At 40.2% G+C, this 20506-nt stretch overlaps 2 non-coding genes across 2 annotated transcripts; both read left to right on the plus strand.

The window, feature by feature from the left end:
- The first annotated feature begins 8305 nt into the window (after positions 1 to 8305).
- On the plus strand, positions 8306 to 8378 carry TRNAR-ACG (transfer RNA arginine (anticodon ACG)). Its single transcript has one exon. It is a non-coding gene; the product is annotated as a tRNA-Arg (tRNA).
- Positions 8379 to 17578: 9200 nt separating this feature from the next.
- Positions 17579 to 17651, plus strand: TRNAR-ACG (transfer RNA arginine (anticodon ACG)). Its single transcript has one exon. It is a non-coding gene; the product is annotated as a tRNA-Arg (tRNA).
- Positions 17652 to 20506: the final 2855 nt, after the last annotated feature.

Here is a 20506-nt window from a genome sequence, read left to right on the forward strand (position 1 = left end):
GTTCCTTGTGTAAGTTTTGAGGTGATCCAGAAATGTGATGCATAAGCAACAATACTCGTTGCATCTGGGCTGGTGGCACAATGGACAACGCGTCTGACTACGAATCAGAAGATTGTAGGTTCGACTCCTACCTGGCTCGTACATGTTGCCGTGATCGTATAGTGGTTAGTACTCTGCGTTGTGGCCGTAGCAACCCCGGTCCGAATCTGGGTCACGGCAGTACCTATTTGCTTACTTATTTTTAAAGATATTTACCCAAGGTTTAAGAATATTCATGGATTTTCAGGAAATACACAACACATTTTATCTACGGCTTGTTCTCTTTGTTCTAGATGGCAAAAATCTGGAAATATGTGATTTAGCCTGTTCCGAAAATGTGTTGTGGAAAAAAGTAAAAACTTCACAAGAGTTCTCAATCACATGAAAATATTTCGTTATTAGCTGGTTTCCATTTGATTTGCCTCACATGATTTCCGGATTCCATGAAAATATTTCCCCTCTATCTGGTTCCGACTTGCTTTGCAATACATGAAGGGAACTTATGGCAATCGGATCCTTGTGTAAGTTTTGAGGTGATCCAGAAATGTGATGCATAAGCAACAATACTTGTTGGATCTGGGCCAGTGGCGCAATGGACAACGCGTCTGACTACGAATCAGAAGATTGTAGGTTTGACTCCTACCTGGCTCGTACATGTTGCCGTGATCGTATAGTGGTTAGTACTCTAAGTTGTGGCCGCAGCAACCCCGGTCCGGGTCACGGCAGTAACCCTTTGCTTACTTATTTTTAATGATATTTACCCAAGGTTTAAGAATATTCATGGATTTTCAGGAAATACACAACACATTTTATCTACGGCTTGTTCTCTTTGTTCTAGATGGCAAAAATCTGGAAATATGTGATTTAGCCTGTTCCGAAAATGTGTTGTGGAAAAAAGTAAAAACTTCACAAGAGTTCTCAATCACATGAAAATATTTCGTTATTAGCTGGTTTCCATTTGATTTGCCTCACATGATTTCCAGATTCCATGAAAATATTTCCCCTCTATCTGGTTCCGACTTGCTTTGCAATACATGAAAGGAACTTATGGCAATCGGATCCTTGTGTAAGTTCCTTGTGTAAGTTTTGAGGTGATCCAGAAATGTGATGCATAAGCAACAATACTCGTTGCATCTGGGCTAGTGGCGCAATGGACAACGCGTCTGACTACGAATCAGAAGATTGTAGGTTCGACTCGTACATGTTGCCGTGATCGTATAGTGGTTAGTACTCTGCGTTGTGGCCGCAGCAACCCCGGTCCGAATCCGGGTCACGGCAGTAGCCCTTTGCTTACTTATTTTTAATGATATTTACCCAAGGTTTAAGAATATTCATGGATTTTCAGGAAATACACAACACATTTTATCTACGGCTTGTTCTCTTTGTTCTAGATGGCAAAAATCTGGAAATATGTGATTTAGCCTGTTCCGAAAATGTGTTGTGGAAAAAAGTAAAAACTTCACAAGAGTTCTCAATCACATGAAAATATTTCGTTATTAGCTGGTTTCCATTTGATTTGCCTCACATGATTTCCAGATTCCATGAAAATATTTCCCCACTATCTGGTTCCGACTTGCTTTGCAATACATGAAAGGAACTTATGGCAATCGGATCCTTGTGTAAGTTCCTTGTGTAAGTTTTGAGGTGATCCAGAAATGTGATGCATAAGCAACAATACTCATTGCATCTGGGCTAGTGGCGCAATGGACAACACGTCTGACTACGAATCAGAAGATTGTAGGTTCGACTCCTACCTGGCTCGTACATGTTGCCGTGATCGTATAGTGGTTAGTACTCTGCGTTGTGGCCGCAGCAACCCCGGTCCGAATCCGGTTTACGGCAGTAACCCTTTGCTTACTTATTTTTAATGATATTTACCCAAGGTTTAAGAATATTCATGTATTTTCAGGAAATACACAACACATTTTATCTACGGCTTGTTCTCTTTGTTCTAGATGGCAAAAATCTGGAAATATGTGATTTAGCCTGTTCCGAAAATGTGTTGTGGAAAAAAGTAAAAACTTCACAAGAGTTCTCAATCACATGAAAATATTTCGTTATTAGCTGGTTTCCATTTGATTTGCCTCACATGATTTCCGGATTCCATGAAAATATTTCCCCTCTATCTGGTTCCGACTTGCTTTGCAATACATGAAAGGAACTTATGGCAATCGGATCCTTGTGTAAATTTTGAGGTGATCCAGAAATGTGATGCATAAGCAACAATACTCGTTGCATCTGGGCCAGTGGCGCAATGGACAGCGCGTCTGACTACAAATCAGAAGATTGTAGGTTCGACTCGTACGTGTTGCCGTGATCGTATAGTGGTTAGTACTCTGCGTTGTGGCCGTAGCAACCCCGGTCCGAATCCGGGTCACGGCAGTACCCATTTGCTTACTTATTTTTAATGATATTTACCCAAGGTTTAAGAATATTCATGGATTTTCAGGAAATACACAACACATTTTATCTACGGCTTGTTCTCTTTGTTCTAGATGGCAAAAATCTGGAAATATGTGATTTAGCCTGTTCCGAAAATGTGTTGTGGAAAAAAGTAAAAACTTCACAAGAGTTCTCAATCACATGAAAATATTTCGTTATTAGCTGGTTTCCATTTGATTTGCCTCACATGATTTCCAGATTCCATGAAAATATTTCCCCTCTATCTGGTTCCGACTTGCTTTGCAATACATGAAAGGAACTTATGGCAATCGGATCCTTGTGTAAGTTTTGAGGTGATCCAGAAATGTGATGCATAAGCAACAATACACGCTGCATCTGGGCTAGTGGCGCAATGGACAACGCGTCTGACTACGAATCAGAAGATTGTAAGTTCGACTCCTACCTGGCTCGTACATGTTGCCGTGATCGTATAGTGGTTAGTACTCTGCGTTGTGGCCGTAGCAACCCCGGTCCGAATCCGGGTCACGGCAGTAACCCTTTGCTTACTTATTTTTAATGATATTTACCCAAGGTTTAAGAATATTCATGGATTTTCAGGAAATACACAACACATTTTATCTACGGCTTGTTCTCTTTGTTCTAGATGGCAAAAATCTGGAAATATGTGATTTAGCCTGTTCCGAAAATGTGTTGTGGAAAAAAGTAAAAACTTCACAAGAGTTCTCAATCACATGAAAATATTTCGTTATTAGCTGGTTTCCATTTGATTTGCCTCACATGATTTCCAGATTCCATGAAAATATTTCCCCTCTATCTGGTTCCGACTTGCTTTGCAATACATGAAAGGAACTTATGGCAATCGGATCCTTGTGTAAGTTCCTTGTGTAAGTTTTGAGGTGATCCAGAAATGTGATGCATAAGCAACAATACTCGTTGCATCTGGGCTAGTGGCGCAATGGACAACGCGTCTGACTACGAATCAGAAGATTGTAGGTTTGACTCGTACATGTTGCCGTGATCATATAGTGGTTAGTACTCTGCGTTGTGGCCGCAGCAATCCGGGTCACGGCAGTAACCCTTTGCTTACTTATTTTTAATGATATTTACCCAAGGTTTAAGAATATTCATGGATTTTCAGGAAGTACACAACACATTTTATCTACGGCTTGTTCTCTTTGTTCTAGATGGCAAAAATCTGGAAATATGTGATTTAGCCTGTTCCGAAAATGTGTTGTGGAAAAAGTAAAAACTTCACAAGAGTTCTCAATCACATGAAAATATTTCGTTATTAGCTGGTTTCCATTTGATTTGCCTCACATGATTTCCGGATTCCATGAAAATATTTCCCCTCTATCTGGTTCCGACTTGCTTTGCAATACATGAAAGGAACTTATGGCAATCGGATCCTTGTGTAAGTTCCTTGTGTAAGTTTTGAGGTGATCCAGAAATGTGATGCATAAGCAACAATACTCGTTGCATCTGGGCTAGTGGCGCAATGGACAACGCGTCTGACTACGAATCAGAAGATTGTAGGTTTGACTCGTACATGTTGCCGTGATCATATAGTGGTTAGTACTCTGCGTTGTGGCCGCAGCAATCCGGGTCACGGCAGTAACCCTTTGCTTACTTATTTTTAATGATATTTACCCAAGGTTTAAGAATATTCATGTATTTTCAGGAAATACACAACACATTTTATCTACGGCTTGTTCTCTTTGTTCTAGATGGCAAAAATCTGGAAATATGTGATTTAGCCTGTTCCGAAAATGTGTTGTGGAAAAAAGTAAAAACTTCACAAGAGTTCTCAATCACATGAAAATATTTCGTTATTAGCTGGTTTCCATTTGATTTGCCTCACATGATTTCCGGATTCCATGAAAATATTTCCCCTCTATCTGGTTCCGACTTGCTTTGCAATACATGAAAGGAACTTATGGCAATCGGATCCTTGTGTAAATTTTGAGGTGATCCAGAAATGTGATGCATAAGCAACAATACTCGTTGCATCTGGGCCAGTGGCGCAATGGACAACGCGTCTGACTACAAATCAGAAGATTGTAGGTTCGACTCGTACGTGTTGCCGTGATCGTATAGTGGTTAGTACTCTGCGTTGTGGCCGTAGCAACCCCGGTCCGAATCCGGGTCACGGCAGTACCCATTTGCTTACTTATTTTTAATGATATTTACCCAAGGTTTAAGAATATTCATGGATTTTCAGGAAATACACAACACATTTTATCTACGGCTTGTTCTCTTTGTTCTAGATGGCAAAAATCTGGAAATATGTGATTTAGCCTGTTCCGAAAATGTGTTGTGGAAAAAAGTAAAAACTTCACAAGAGTTCTCAATCACATGAAAATATTTCGTTATTAGCTGGTTTCCATTTGATTTGCCTCACATGATTTCCAGATTCCATGAAAATATTTCCCCTCTATCTGGTTCCGACTTGCTTTGCAATACATGAAAGGAACTTATGGCAATCGGATACTTGTGTAAGTTTTGAGGTGATCCAGAAATGTGATGCATAAGCAACAATACACGCTGCATCTGGGCTAGTGGCGCAATGGACAACGCGTCTGACTACGAATCAGAAGATGGTAAGTTCCACTCCTACCTGGCTTGTACATGTTGCCGTGATCGTATAGTGGTTAGTACTCTGCGTTGTGGCCGTAGCAACCCCGGTCCGAATCCGGGTCACGGCAGTAACCCTTTGCTTACTTATTTTTAATGATATTTACCCAAGGTTTAAGAATATTCATGGATTTTCAGGAAATACACAACACATTTTATCTACGGCTTGTTCTCTTTGTTCTAGATGGCAAAAATCTGGAAATATGTGATTTAGCCTGTTCCGAAAATGTGTTGTGGAAAAAAGTAAAAACTTCACAAGAGTTCTCAATCACATGAAAATATTTCGTTATTAGCTGGTTTCCATTTGATTTGCCTCACATGATTTCCAGATTCCATGAAAATATTTCCCCTCTATCTGGTTCCGACTTGCTTTGCAATACATGAAAGGAACTTATGGCAATCGGATCCTTGTGTAAGTTCCTTGTGTAAGTTTTGAGGTGATCCAGAAATGTGATGCATAAGCAACAATACTCGTTGCATCTGGGCTAGTGGCGCAATGGACAACGCGTCTGACTACGAATCAGAAGATTGTAGGTTTGACTCGTACATGTTGCCGTGATCATATAGTGGTTAGTACTCTGCGTTGTGGCCGCAGCAATCCGGGTCACGGCAGTAACCCTTTGCTTACTTATTTTTAATGATATTTACCCAAGGTTTAAGAATATTCATGGATTTTCAGGAAGTACACAACACATTTTATCTACGGCTTGTTCTCTTTGTTCTAGATGGCAAAAATCTGGAAATATGTGATTTAGCCTGTTCCGAAAATGTGTTGTGGAAAAAGTAAAAACTTCACAAGAGTTCTCAATCACATGAAAATATTTCGTTATTAGCTGGTTTCCATTTGATTTGCCTCACATGATTTCCGGATTCCATGAAAATATTTCCCCTCTATCTGGTTCCGACTTGCTTTGCAATACATGAAAGGAACTTATGGCAATCGGATCCTTGTGTAAGTTCCTTGTGTAAGTTTTGAGGTGATCCAGAAATGTGATGCATAAGCAACAATACTCGTTGCATCTGGGCTAGTGGCAAAATGGACAACGCGTCTGACTACGAATCAGAATGATTGTAGGTTTGACTCCTACCTGGCTCGTACATGTTGCCGTGATCGTATAGTGGTTAGTACTCTAAGTTGTGGCCGCAGCAACCCCGGTCCGAATCCGGGTCACGGCAGTAACCCTTTGCTTACTTATTTTTAATGATATTTACCCAAGGTTTAAGAATATTCATGGATTTTCAGGAAATACACAACACATTTTATCTACGGCTTGTTCTCTTTGTTCTAGATGGCAAAAATCTGGAAATATGTGATTTAGCCTGTTCCGAAAATGTGTTGTGGAAAAAAGTAAAAACTTCACAAGAGTTCTCAATCACTTGAAAATATTTCGTAATTAGCTGGTTTCCATTTGATTTGCCTCACATGATTTCCAGATTCCATGAAAATATTTCCCCTCTATCTGGTTCCGACTTGCTTTGCAATACATGAAAGGAACTTATGGCAATCGGATCCTTGTGTAAGTTCCTTGTGTAAGTTTTGAGGTGATCCAGAAATGTGATGCATAAGCAACAATACTCGTTGCATCTGGGCTAGTGGCGCAATGGACAACGCGTCTGACTACGAATCAGAAGATTGTAGGTTTGACTCGTACATGTTGCCGTGATCATATAGTGGTTAGTACTCTGCGTTGTGGCCGCAGCAATCCGGGTCACGGCAGTAACCCTTTGCTTACTTATTTTTAATGATATTTACCCAAGGTTTAAGAATATTCATGGATTTTCAGGAAGTACACAACACATTTTATCTACGGCTTGTTCTCTTTGTTCTAGATGGCAAAAATCTGGAAATATGTGATTTAGCCTGTTCCGAAAATGTGTTGTGGAAAAAGTAAAAACTTCACAAGAGTTCTCAATCACATGAAAATATTTCGTTATTAGCTGGTTTCCATTTGATTTGCCTCACATGATTTCCGGATTCCATGAAAATATTTCCCCTCTATCTGGTTCCGACTTGCTTTGCAATACATGAAAGGAACTTATGGCAATCGGATCCTTGTGTAAGTTCCTTGTGTAAGTTTTGAGGTGATCCAGAAATGTGATGCATAAGCAACAATACTCGTTGCATCTGGGCTAGTGGCAAAATGGACAACGCGTCTGACTACGAATCAGAATGATTGTAGGTTTGACTCCTACCTGGCTCGTACATGTTGCCGTGATCGTATAGTGGTTAGTACTCTAAGTTGTGGCCGCAGCAACCCCGGTCCGAATCCGGGTCACGGCAGTAACCCTTTGCTTACTTATTTTTAATGATATTTACCCAAGGTTTAAGAATATTCATGGATTTTCAGGAAATACACAACACATTTTATCTACGGCTTGTTCTCTTTGTTCTAGATGGCAAAAATCTGGAAATATGTGATTTAGCCTGTTCCGAAAATGTGTTGTGGAAAAAAGTAAAAACTTCACAAGAGTTCTCAATCACTTGAAAATATTTCGTAATTAGCTGGTTTCCATTTGATTTGCCTCACATGATTTCCAGATTCCATGAAAATATTTCCCCTCTATCTGGTTCCGACTTGCTTTGCAATACATGAAAGGAACTTATGGCAATCGGATCCTTGTGTAAGTTCCTTGTGTAAGTTTTGAGGTGATCCAGAAATGTGATGCATAAGCAACAATACTCGTTGCATCTGGGCTAGTGGCGCAATGGACAACGCGTCTGACTACGAATCAGAAGATTGTAGGTTCGACTCGTACATGTTGCCGTGATCGTATAGTGGTTAGTACTCTGCGTTGTGGCCGCAGCAACCCCGGTCCGAATGCGGGTCACGGCAGTAACCCTTTGCTTACTTATTTTTAATGATATTTACCCAAGGTTTAAGAATATTCATGGATTTTCAGGAAATACACAACACATTTTATCTACGGCTTGTTCTCTTTGTTCTAGATGGCAAAAATCTGGAAATATGTGATTTAGCCTGTTCCGAAAATGTGTTGTGGAAAAAAGTAAAAACTTCACAAGAGTTCTCAATCACATGAAAATATTTCGTTATTAGCTGGTTTCCATTTGATTTGCCTCACATGATTTCCGGATTCCATGAAAATATTTCCCCTCTATCTGGTTCCGACTTGCTTTGCAATACATGAAAGGAACTTATGGCAATCGGATCCTTGTGTAAATTTTGAGGTGATCCAGAAATGTGATGCATAAGCAACAATACTCGTTGCATCTGGGCCAGTGGCGCAATGGACAACGCGTCTGACTACGAATCAGAAGATTGTAGGTTCGACTCCTACCTGGCTCGTACTCTGCGTTGTGGCTGCAGCAACCCCGGTCAGAATCTGGGTCACGGCAGTAGCCCTTTGCTTACTTATTTTTAATGATATTTACCCAAGGTTTAAGAATATTCATGGATTTTCAGGAAATACACAACACATTTTATCTACGGCTTGTTCTCTTTGTTCTAGATGGCAAAAATCTGGAAATATGTGATTTAGCCTGTTCCGAAAATGTGTTGTGGAAAAAAGTAAAAACTTCACAAGAGTTCTCAATCACATGAAAATATTTCGTTATTAGCTGGTTTCCATTTGATTTGCCTCACATGATTTCCAGATTCCATGAAAATATTTCCCCTCTATCTGGTTCCGACTTGCTTTGCAATACATGAAAGGAACTTATGGCAATCGGATCCTTGTGTAAGTTTTGAGGTGATCCAGAAATGTGATGCATAAGCAACAATACTCGTTGCATCTGGGCCAGTGGCGCAATGGACAACGCGTCTGACTACGAATCAGAAGATTGTAGGTTCGACTCGTACATGTTGCCGTGATCGTATAGTGGTTAGTACTCTGCATTGTGGCCGTAGCAACCCCGGTCCGAATCCAGGTCACGGCAGTAACCGTTTGCTTACTTATTTTTAATGATATTTACCCAAGGTTTAAGATTATTCATGGATTTTCAGGAAATACACAACACATTTTATCTACGGCTTGTTCTCTTTGTTCTAGATGGCAAAAATCTGGAAATATGTGATTTAGCCTGTTCCGAAAATGTGTTGTGGAAAAAAGTAAAAACTTCACAAGAGTTCTCTATCACATGAAAATATTTCGTTATTAGCTGGTTTACATTTGTTTTGCCTCACATGATTTCCGGATTCCATGAAAATATTTCCCCTCTATCTGGTTCCGACTTGCTTTGCAATACATGAAAGGAACTTATGGCAATCGGATCCTTGTGTAAGTTTTGAGGTGATCCAGAAATGTGATGCATTAGCAACAATACTCGTTGCATCTGGGCCAGTGGCGCAATGGACAACGCGTCTGACTACGAATCAGAAGATTGTAGGTTTGACTCCTACCTGGCTCGTACATGTTGCCGTGATCGTATAGTGGTTAGTACTCTGCGTTGTGGCCGCAGCAACTCCGGTCCGAATCAGGGTCACGGCAGTAAACCTTTGCTTACTTATTTTTAATGATATTTACCCAAGGTTTAAGAATATTCATGGATTTTCAGGAAATACACAACACATTTTATCTACGGCTTGTTCTCTTTGTTCTAGATGGCAAAAATCTGGAAATATGTGATTTAGCCTGTTCCGAAAATGTGTTGTGGAAAAAAGTAAAAACTTCACAAGAGTTCTCAATCACATGAAAATATTTAGTTATTAGCTGGTTTCCATTTGATTTGCCTCACATGATTTCCGGATTCCATGAAAATATTTTCCCTCTATCTGGTTCCGACTTGCTTTGCAATACATGAAAGGAACTTATGGCAATCGGATCCTTGTGTAAGTTTTGAGGTAATCCAGAAATGTGATGCATAAGCAACAATATTCGTTGCATCTGGGCCAGTGGTGCAATGGACAACGCGTCTGACTACGAGTCAGAAGATTGTAGGTTCGACTCCTACCTGGCTCGTACATGTTGCCGTGATCGTATAGTGGTTAGTACTCTGCGTTGTGGCCGCAGCAACCCCGGTCCGAATCAGGGTCACGGCAGTAACCCTTTGCTTACTTATTTTTAATGATATTTACCCAAGGTTTAAGAATATTCATGGATTTTCAGGAAATACACAACACATTTTATCTACGGCTTGTTCTCTTTGTTCTAGATGGCAAAAATCTGGAAATATGTGATTTAGCCTGTTCCGAAAATGTGTTGTGGAAAAAAGTAAAAACTTCACAAGAGTTCTCAATCACATGAAAATATTTCGTTATTAGCTGGTTTCCATTTGATTTGCCTCACATGATTTCCGGATTCCATGAAAATATTTTCCCTCTATCTGGTTCCGACTTGCTTTGCAATACATGAAAGGAACATATGGCAATCGGATCCTTGTGTAAGTTTTGAGGTGATCCAGAAATGTGATGCATTAGCAACAATACTCATTGCATCTGGGCCAGTGGCGCAATGGACAACGCGTCGGACTACGAATCAGAAGATTGTAGGTTCGACTTCTCTCTGGTTCGTACATGTTGCCGTGATCGTATAGTGGTTAGTACTCTGCGTTGTGGCCGCAGCAACCCCGTTCCGAATCCGGGTCACGGCAGTAACCCTTTGCTTACTTATTTTTAATGATATTTACCCAAGGTTTAAGAATATTCATGGATTTTCAGGAAATACACAACACATTTTATCTACGGCTTGTTCTCTTTGTTCTAGATGGCAAAAATCTGGAAATATGTGATTTAGCCTGTTCCGAAAATGTGTTGTGGAAAAAAGTAAAAACTTCACAAGAGTTCTCAATCACATGAAAATATTTCGTTATTAGCTGGTTTCCATTTGATTTGCCTCACATGATTTCCGGATTCCATGAAAATATTTCCCCTCTATCTGGTTCCGACTTGCTTTGCAATACATGAAAGGAACTTATGGCAATCGGATCCTTGTGTAAGTTTTGAGGTGATCCAGAAATGTGATGCATAAGCAACAATACTCGTTGCATCTGGGCCAGTGGTGCAATGGACAACGCGTCTGACTACGAATCAGAAGATTCTAGGTTTGACTCCTACCTGGCTCGTACATGTTGCCGTGATCGTATAGTGGTTAGTACTCTGCGTTGTGGCCGCAGCAACCCTTGTCCGAATCCGGGTCACGGCAGTATATTTATTTTTAATGATATTTACCCAAGGTTTAAGAATATTCATGGATTTTCAGGAAATACACAACACATTTTATCTACGGCTTGTTCTCTTTGTTCTAGATGGCAAAAATCTGGAAATATGTGATTTAGCCTGTTCCGAAAATGTGTTGTGGAAAAAAGTAAAAACTTCACAAGAGTTCTCAATCACATGAAAATATTTCGTTATTACCTGGTTTCCATTTGATTTGCCTCACATGATTTCCGGATTCCATGAAAATATTTCCCCTCTATCTGGTTCCGACTTGCTTTGCAATACATGAAAGGAACTTATGGCAATCGGATCGTTGTGTAAGTTTTGAGGTGATCCAGAAATGTGATGCATAAGCAACAATACTCATTGCATCTGGGCCAGTGGTGCAATGGACAATGCGTCTGACTACGAATCAGAAGAATGTAGGTTCGACTCCTACCTGGCTAGTACATGTTGCCGTGATCGTATAGTGGTTAGTACTCTGCGTTGTGGCCGCAGCAACCCCAGTCCGGGTCACGGCAGTATATTTATTTTTAATGATATTTACCCAAGGTTTAAGAATATTCATGGATTTTCAGGAAATACACAACACATTTTATCTACGGCTTGTTCTCTTTGTTCTAGATGGCAAAAATCTGGAAATATGTGATTTAGCCTGTTCCGAAAATGTGTTGTGGAAAAAAGTAAAAACTTCACAAGAGTTCTCAATCACATGAAAATATTTCGTTATTACCTGGTTTCCATTTGATTTGCCTCACATGATTTCCGGATTCCATGAAAATATTTCCCCTCTATCTGGTTCCGACTTGCTTTGCAATACATGAAAGGAACTTATGGCAATCGGATCGTTGTGTAAGTTTTGAGGTGATCCAGAAATGTGATGCATAAGCAACAATACTCGTTGCATCTGGGCCAGTGGTGCAATGGACAACGCGTCTGACTACGAATCAGAAGATTGTAGGTTCGACTCCTACCTGGCTAGTACATGTTGCCGTGATCGTATAGTGGTTAGTACTCTGCGTTGTGGCCGCAGCAACCCCGTTCCGAATCCCGGTCACGGCAGTAACCCTTTGCTTACTTATTTTTAATGATATTTACCCAAGGTTTAAGAATATTCATGGATTTTCAGGAAATACACAACACATTTTATCTACGGCTTGTTCTCTTTGTTCTAGATGGCAAAAATCTGGAAATATGTGATTTAGCCTGTTCCGAAAATGTGTTGTGGAAAAAAGTAAAAACTTCACAAGAGTTCTCAATCACATGAAAATATTTAGTTATTAGCTGGTTTCCATTTGATTTGCCTCACATGATTTCCGGATTCCATGAAAATATTTTCCCTCTATCTGGTTCCGACTTGCTTTGCAATACATGAAAGGAACTTATGGCAATCGGATCCTTGTGTAAGTTTTGAGGTAATCCAGAAATGTGATGCATAAGCAACAATATTCGTTGCATCTGGGCCAGTGGTGCAATGGACAACGCGTCTGACTACGAGTCAGAAGATTGTAGGTTCGACTCCTACCTGGCTCGTACATGTTGCCGTGATCGTATAGTGGTTAGTACTCTGCGTTGTGGCCGCAGCAACCCCGGTCCGAATCAGGGTCACGGCAGTAACCCTTTGCTTACTTATTTTTAATGATATTTACCCAAGGTTTAAGAATATTCATGGATTTTCAGGAAATACACAACACATTTTATCTACGGCTTGTTCTCTTTGTTCTAGATGGCAAAAATCTGGAAATATGTGATTTAGCCTGTTCCGAAAATGTGTTGTGGAAAAAAGTAAAAACTTCACAAGAGTTCTCAATCACATGAAAATATTTCGTTATTAGCTGGTTTCCATTTGATTTGCCTCACATGATTTCCGGATTCCATGAAAATATTTTCCCTCTATCTGGTTCCGACTTGCTTTGCAATACATGAAAGGAACATATGGCAATCGGATCCTTGTGTAAGTTTTGAGGTGATCCAGAAATGTGATGCATTAGCAACAATACTCGTTGCATCTGGGCCAGTGGCGCAATGGACAACGCGTCGGACTACGAATCAGAAGATTGTAGGTTCGACTTCTCTCTGGTTCGTACATGTTGCCGTGATCGTATAGTGGTTAGTACTCTGCGTTGTGGCCGCAGCAACCCCGTTCCGAATCCGGGTCACGGCAGTAACCCTTTGCTTACTTATTTTTAATGATATTTACCCAAGGTTTAAGAATATTCATGGATTTTCAGGAAATACACAACACATTTTATCTACGGCTTGTTCTCTTTGTTCTAGATGGCAAAAATCTGGAAATATGTGATTTAGCCTGTTCCGAAAATGTGTTGTGGAAAAAAGTAAAAACTTCACAAGAGTTCTCAATCACATGAAAATATTTCGTTATTAGCTGGTTTCCATTTGATTTGCCTCACATGATTTCCAGATTCCATGAAAATATTTCCCCTCTATCTGGTTCCGACTTGCTTTGCAATACATGAAAGGAACTTATGGCAATCGGATCCTTGTGTAAGTTCCTTGTGTAAGTTTTGAGGTGATCCAGAAATGTGATGCATAAGCAACAATACTCGTTGCATCTGGGCTAGTGGCGCAATGGACAACGCGTCTGACTACGAATCAGAAGATTGTAGGTTTGACTCGTACATGTTGCCGTGATCATATAGTGGTTAGTACTCTGCGTTGTGGCCGCAGCAATCCGGGTCACGGCAGTAACCCTTTGCTTACTTATTTTTAATGATATTTACCCAAGGTTTAAGAATATTCATGGATTTTCAGGAAGTACACAACACATTTTATCTACGGCTTGTTCTCTTTGTTCTAGATGGCAAAAATCTGGAAATATGTGATTTAGCCTGTTCCGAAAATGTGTTGTGGAAAAAGTAAAAACTTCACAAGAGTTCTCAATCACATGAAAATATTTCGTTATTAGCTGGTTTCCATTTGATTTGCCTCACATGATTTCCGGATTCCATGAAAATATTTCCCCTCTATCTGGTTCCGACTTGCTTTGCAATACATGAAAGGAACTTATGGCAATCGGATCCTTGTGTAAGTTCCTTGTGTAAGTTTTGAGGTGATCCAGAAATGTGATGCATAAGCAACAATACTCGTTGCATCTGGGCTAGTGGCGCAATGGACAACGCGTCTGACTACGAATCAGAAGATTGTAGGTTTGACTCGTACATGTTGCCGTGATCATATAGTGGTTAGTACTCTGCGTTGTGGCCGCAGCAATCCGGGTCACGGCAGTAACCCTTTGCTTACTTATTTTTAATGATATTTACCCAAGGTTTAAGAATATTCATGTATTTTCAGGAAATACACAACACATTTTATCTACGGCTTGTTCTCTTTGTTCTAGATGGCAAAAATCTGGAAATATGTGATTTAGCCTGTTCCGAAAATGTGTTGTGGAAAAAAGTAAAAACTTCACAAGAGTTCTCAATCACATGAAAATATTTCGTTATTAGCTGGTTTCCATTTGATTTGCCTCACATGATTTCCGGATTCCATGAAAATATTTCCCCTCTATCTGGTTCCGACTTGCTTTGCAATACATGAAAGGAACTTATGGCAATCGGATCCTTGTGTAAATTTTGAGGTGATCCAGAAATGTGATGCATAAGCAACAATACTCGTTGCATCTGGGCCAGTGGCGCAATGGACAACGCGTCTGACTACAAATCAGAAGATTGTAGGTTCGACTCGTACGTGTTGCCGTGATCGTATAGTGGTTAGTACTCTGCGTTGTGGCCGTAGCAACCCCGGTCCGAATCCGGGTCACGGCAGTACCCATTTGCTTACTTATTTTTAATGATATTTACCCAAGGTTTAAGAATATTCATGGATTTTCAGGAAATACACAACACATTTTATCTACGGCTTGTTCTCTTTGTTCTAGATGGCAAAAATCTGGAAATATGTGATTTAGCCTGTTCCGAAAATGTGTTGTGGAAAAAAGTAAAAACTTCACAAGAGTTCTCAATCACATGAAAATATTTCGTTATTAGCTGGTTTCCATTTGATTTGCCTCACATGATTTCCAGATTCCATGAAAATATTTCCCCTCTATCTGGTTCCGACTTGCTTTGCAATACATGAAAGGAACTTATGGCAATCGGATCCTTGTGTAAGTTTTGAGGTGATCCAGAAATGTGATGCATAAGCAACAATACACGCTGCATCTGGGCTAGTGGCGCAATGGACAACGCGTCTGACTACGAATCAGAAGATGGTAAGTTCCACTCCTACCTGGCTCGTACATGTTGCCGTGATCGTATAGTGGTTAGTACTCTGCGTTGTGGCCGTAGCAACCCCGGTCCGAATCCGGGTCACGGCAGTAACCCTTTGCTTACTTATTTTTAATGATATTTACCCAAGGTTTAAGAATATTCATGGATTTTCAGGAAATACACAACACATTTTATCTACGGCTTGTTCTCTTTGTTCTAGATGGCAAAAATCTGGAAATATGTGATTTAGCCTGTTCCGAAAATGTGTTGTGGAAAAAAGTAAAAACTTCACAAGAGTTCTCAATCACATGAAAATATTTCGTTATTAGCTGGTATCCATTTGATTTGCCTCACATGATTTCCAGATTCCATGAAAATATTTCCCCTCTATCTGGTTCCGACTTGCTTTGCAATACATGAAAGGAACTTATGGCAATCGGATCCTTGTGTAAGTTCCTTGTGTAAGTTTTGAGGTGATCCAGAAATGTGATGCATAAGCAACAATACTCGTTGCATCTGGGCTAGTGGCGCAATGGACAACGCGTCTGACTACGAATCAGAAGATTGTAGGTTTGACTCGTACATGTTGCCGTGATCATATAGTGGTTAGTACTCTGCGTTGTGGCCGCAGCAATCCGGGTCACGGCAGTAACCCTTTGCTTACTTATTTTTAATGATATTTACCCAAGGTTTAAGAATATTCATGGATTTTCAGGAAGTACACAACACATTTTATCTACGGCTTGTTCTCTTTGTTCTAGATGGCAAAAATCTGGAAATATGTGATTTAGCCTGTTCCGAAAATGTGTTGTGGAAAAAGTAAAAACTTCACAAGAGTTCTCAATCACATGAAAATATTTCGTTATTAGCTGGTTTCCATTTGATTTGCCTCACATGATTTCCGGATTCCATGAAAATATTTCCCCTCTATCTGGTTCCGACTTGCTTTGCAATACATGAAAGGAACTTATGGCAATCGGATCCTTGTGTAAGTTCCTTGTGTAAGTTTTGAGGTGATCCAGAAATGTGATGCATAAGCAACAATACTCGTTGCATCTGGGCTAGTGGCAAAATGGACAACGCGTCTGACTACGAATCAGAATGATTGTAGGTTTGACTCCTACCTGGCTCGTACATGTTGCCGTGATCGTATAGTGGTTAGTACTCTAAGTTGTGGCCGCAGCAACCCCGGTCCGAATCCGGGTCACGGCAGTAACCCTTTGCTTACTTATTTTTAATGATATTTACCCAAGGTTTAAGAATATTCATGGATTTTCAGGAAATACACAACACATTTTATCTACGGCTTGTTCTCTTTGTTCTAGATGGCAAAAATCTGGAAATATGTGATTTAGCCTGTTCCGAAAATGTGTTGTGGAAAAAAGTAAAAACTTCACAAGAGTTCTCAATCACTTGAAAATATTTCGTAATTAGCTGGTTTCCATTTGATTTGCCTCACATGATTTCCAGATTCCATGAAAATATTTCCCCTCTATCTGGTTCCGACTTGCTTTGCAATACATGAAAGGAACTTATGGCAATCGGATCCTTGTGTAAGTTCCTTGTGTAAGTTTTGAGGTGATCCAGAAATGTGATGCATAAGCAACAATACTCGTTGCATCTGGGCTAGTGGCGCAATGGACAACGCGTCTGACTACGAATCAGAAGATTGTAGGTTCGACTCGTACATGTTGCCGTGATCGTATAGTGGTTAGTACTCTGCGTTGTGGCCGCAGCAACCCCGGTCCGAATGCGGGTCACGGCAGTAACCCTTTGCTTACTTATTTTTAATGATATTTACCCAAGGTTTAAGAATATTCATGGATTTTCAGGAAATACACAACACATTTTATCTACGGCTTGTTCTCTTTGTTCTAGATGGCAAAAATCTGGAAATATGTGATTTAGCCTGTTCCGAAAATGTGTTGTGGAAAAAAGTAAAAACTTCACAAGAGTTCTCAATCACATGAAAATATTTCGTTATTAGCTGGTTTCCATTTGATTTGCCTCACATGATTTCCGGATTCCATGAAAATATTTCCCCTCTATCTGGTTCCGACTTGCTTTGCAATACATGAAAGGAACTTATGGCAATCGGATCCTTGTGTAAATTTTGAGGTGATCCAGAAATGTGATGCATAAGCAACAATACTCGTTGCATCTGGGCCAGTGGCGCAATGGACAACGCGTCTGACTACGAATCAGAAGATTGTAGGTTCGACTCCTACCTGGCTCGTACTCTGCGTTGTGGCTGCAGCAACCCCGGTCAGAATCTGGGTCACGGCAGTAGCCCTTTGCTTACTTATTTTTAATGATATTTACCCAAGGTTTAAGAATATTCATGGATTTTCAGGAAATACACAACACATTTTATCTACGGCTTGTTCTCTTTGTTCTAGATGGCAAAAATCTGGAAATATGTGATTTAGCCTGTTCCGAAAATGTGTTGTGGAAAAAAGTAAAAACTTCACAAGAGTTCTCAATCACATGAAAATATTTCGTTATTAGCTGGTTTCCATTTGATTTGCCTCACATGATTTCCAGATTCCATGAAAATATTTCCCCTCTATCTGGTTCCGACTTGCTTTGCAATACATGAAAGGAACTTATGGCAATCGGATCCTTGTGTAAGTTTTGAGGTGATCCAGAAATGTGATGCATAAGCAACAATACTCGTTGCATCTGGGCCAGTGGCGCAATGGACAACGCGTCTGACTACGAATCAGAAGATTGTAGGTTCGACTCGTACATGTTGCCGTGATCGTATAGTGGTTAGTACTCTGCATTGTGGCCGTAGCAACCCCGGTCCGAATCCAGGTCACGGCAGTAACCGTTTGCTTACTTATTTTTAATGATATTTACCCAAGGTTTAAGATTATTCATGGATTTTCAGGAAATACACAACACATTTTATCTACGGCTTGTTCTCTTTGTTCTAGATGGCAAAAATCTGGAAATATGTGATTTAGCCTGTTCCGAAAATGTGTTGTGGAAAAAAGTAAAAACTTCACAAGAGTTCTCTATCACATGAAAATATTTCGTTATTAGCTGGTTTACATTTGATTTGCCTCACATGATTTCCGGATTCCATGAAAATATTTCCCCTCTATCTGGTTCCGACTTGCTTTGCAATACATGAAAGGAACTTATGGCAATCGGATCCTTGTGTAAGTTTTGAGGTGATCCAGAAATGTGATGCATTAGCAACAATACTCGTTGCATCTGGGCCAGTGGCGCAATGGACAACGCGTCTGACTACGAATCAGAAGATTGTAGGTTTGACTCCTACCTGGCTCGTACATGTTGCCGTGATCGTATAGTGGTTAGTACTCTGCGTTGTGGCCGCAGCAACTCCGGTCCGAATCAGGGTCACGGCAGTAAACCTTTGCTTACTTATTTTTAATGATATTTACCCAAGGTTTAAGAATATTCATGGATTTTCAGGAAATACACAACACATTTTATCTACGGCTTGTTCTCTTTGTTCTAGATGGCAAAAATCTGGAAATATGTGATTTAGCCTGTTCCGAAAATGTGTTGTGGAAAAAAGTAAAAACTTCACAAGAGTTCTCAATCACATGAAAATATTTAGTTATTAGCTGGTTTCCATTTGATTTGCCTCACATGATTTCCGGATTCCATGAAAATATTTTCCCTCTATCTGGTTCCGACTTGCTTTGCAATACATGAAAGGAACTTATGGCAATCGGATCCTTGTGTAAGTTTTGAGGTAATCCAGAAATGTGATGCATAAGCAACAATATTCGTTGCATCTGGGCCAGTGGTGCAATGGACAACGCGTCTGACTACGAGTCAGAAGATTGTAGGTTCGACTCCTACCTGGCTCGTACATGTTGCCGTGATCGTATAGTGGTTAGTACTCTGCGTTGTGGCCGCAGCAACCCCGGTCCGAATCAGGGTCACGGCAGTAACCCTTTGCTTACTTATTTTTAATGATATTTACCCAAGGTTTAAGAATATTCATGGATTTTCAGGAAATACACAACACATTTTATCTACGGCTTGTTCTCTTTGTTCTAGATGGCAAAAATCTGGAAATATGTGATTTAGCCTGTTCCGAAAATGTGTTGTGGAAAAAAGTAAAAACTTCACAAGAGTTCTCAATCACATGAAAATATTTCGTTATTAGCTGGTTTCCATTTGATTTGCCTCACATGATTTCCGGATTTCATGAAAATATTTTCCCTCTATCTGGTTCCGACTTGCTTTGCAATACATGAAAGGAACATATGGCAATCGGATCCTTGTGTAAGTTTTGAGGTGATCCAGAAATGTGATGCATTAGCAACAATACTCATTGCATCTGGGCCAGTGGCGCAATGGACAACGCGTCGGACTACGAATCAGAAGATTGTAGGTTCGACTTCTCTCTGGTTCGTACATGTTGCCGTGATCGTATAGTGGTTAGTACTCTGCGTTGTGGCCGCAGCAACCCCGTTCCGAATCCGGGTCACGGCAGTAACCCTTTGCTTACTTATTTTTAATGATATTTACCCAAGGTTTAAGAATATTCATGGATTTTCAGGAAATACACAACACATTTTATCTACGGCTTGTTCTCTTTGTTCTAGATGGCAAAAATCTGGAAATATGTGATTTAGCCTGTTCCGAAAATGTGTTGTGGAAAAAAGTAAAAACTTCACAAGAGTTCTCAATCACATGAAAATATTTCGTTATTAGCTGGTTTCCATTTGATTTGCCTCACATGATTTCCGGATTCCATGAAAATATTTCCCCTCTATCTGGTTCCGACTTGCTTTGCAATACATGAAAGGAACTTATGGCAATCGGATCCTTGTGTAAGTTTTGAGGTGATCCAGAAATGTGATGCATAAGCAACAATACTCGTTGCATCTGGGCCAGTGGTGCAATGGACAACGCGTCTGACTACGAATCAGAAGATTCTAGGTTTGACTCCTACCTGGCTCGTACATGTTGCCGTGATCGTATAGTGGTTAGTACTCTGCGTTGTGGCCGCAGCAACCCTTGTCCGAATCCGGGTCACGGCAGTATATTTATTTTTAATGATATTTACCCAAGGTTTAAGAATATTCATGGATTTTCAGGAAA

The sequence above is a fragment of the Rhinoderma darwinii genome, chromosome 3 (genome assembly GCF_050947455.1).
Source record: "Rhinoderma darwinii isolate aRhiDar2 chromosome 3, aRhiDar2.hap1, whole genome shotgun sequence".
In the NCBI taxonomy this organism is placed as follows: Eukaryota; Metazoa; Chordata; class Amphibia; order Anura; family Rhinodermatidae; genus Rhinoderma; species Rhinoderma darwinii.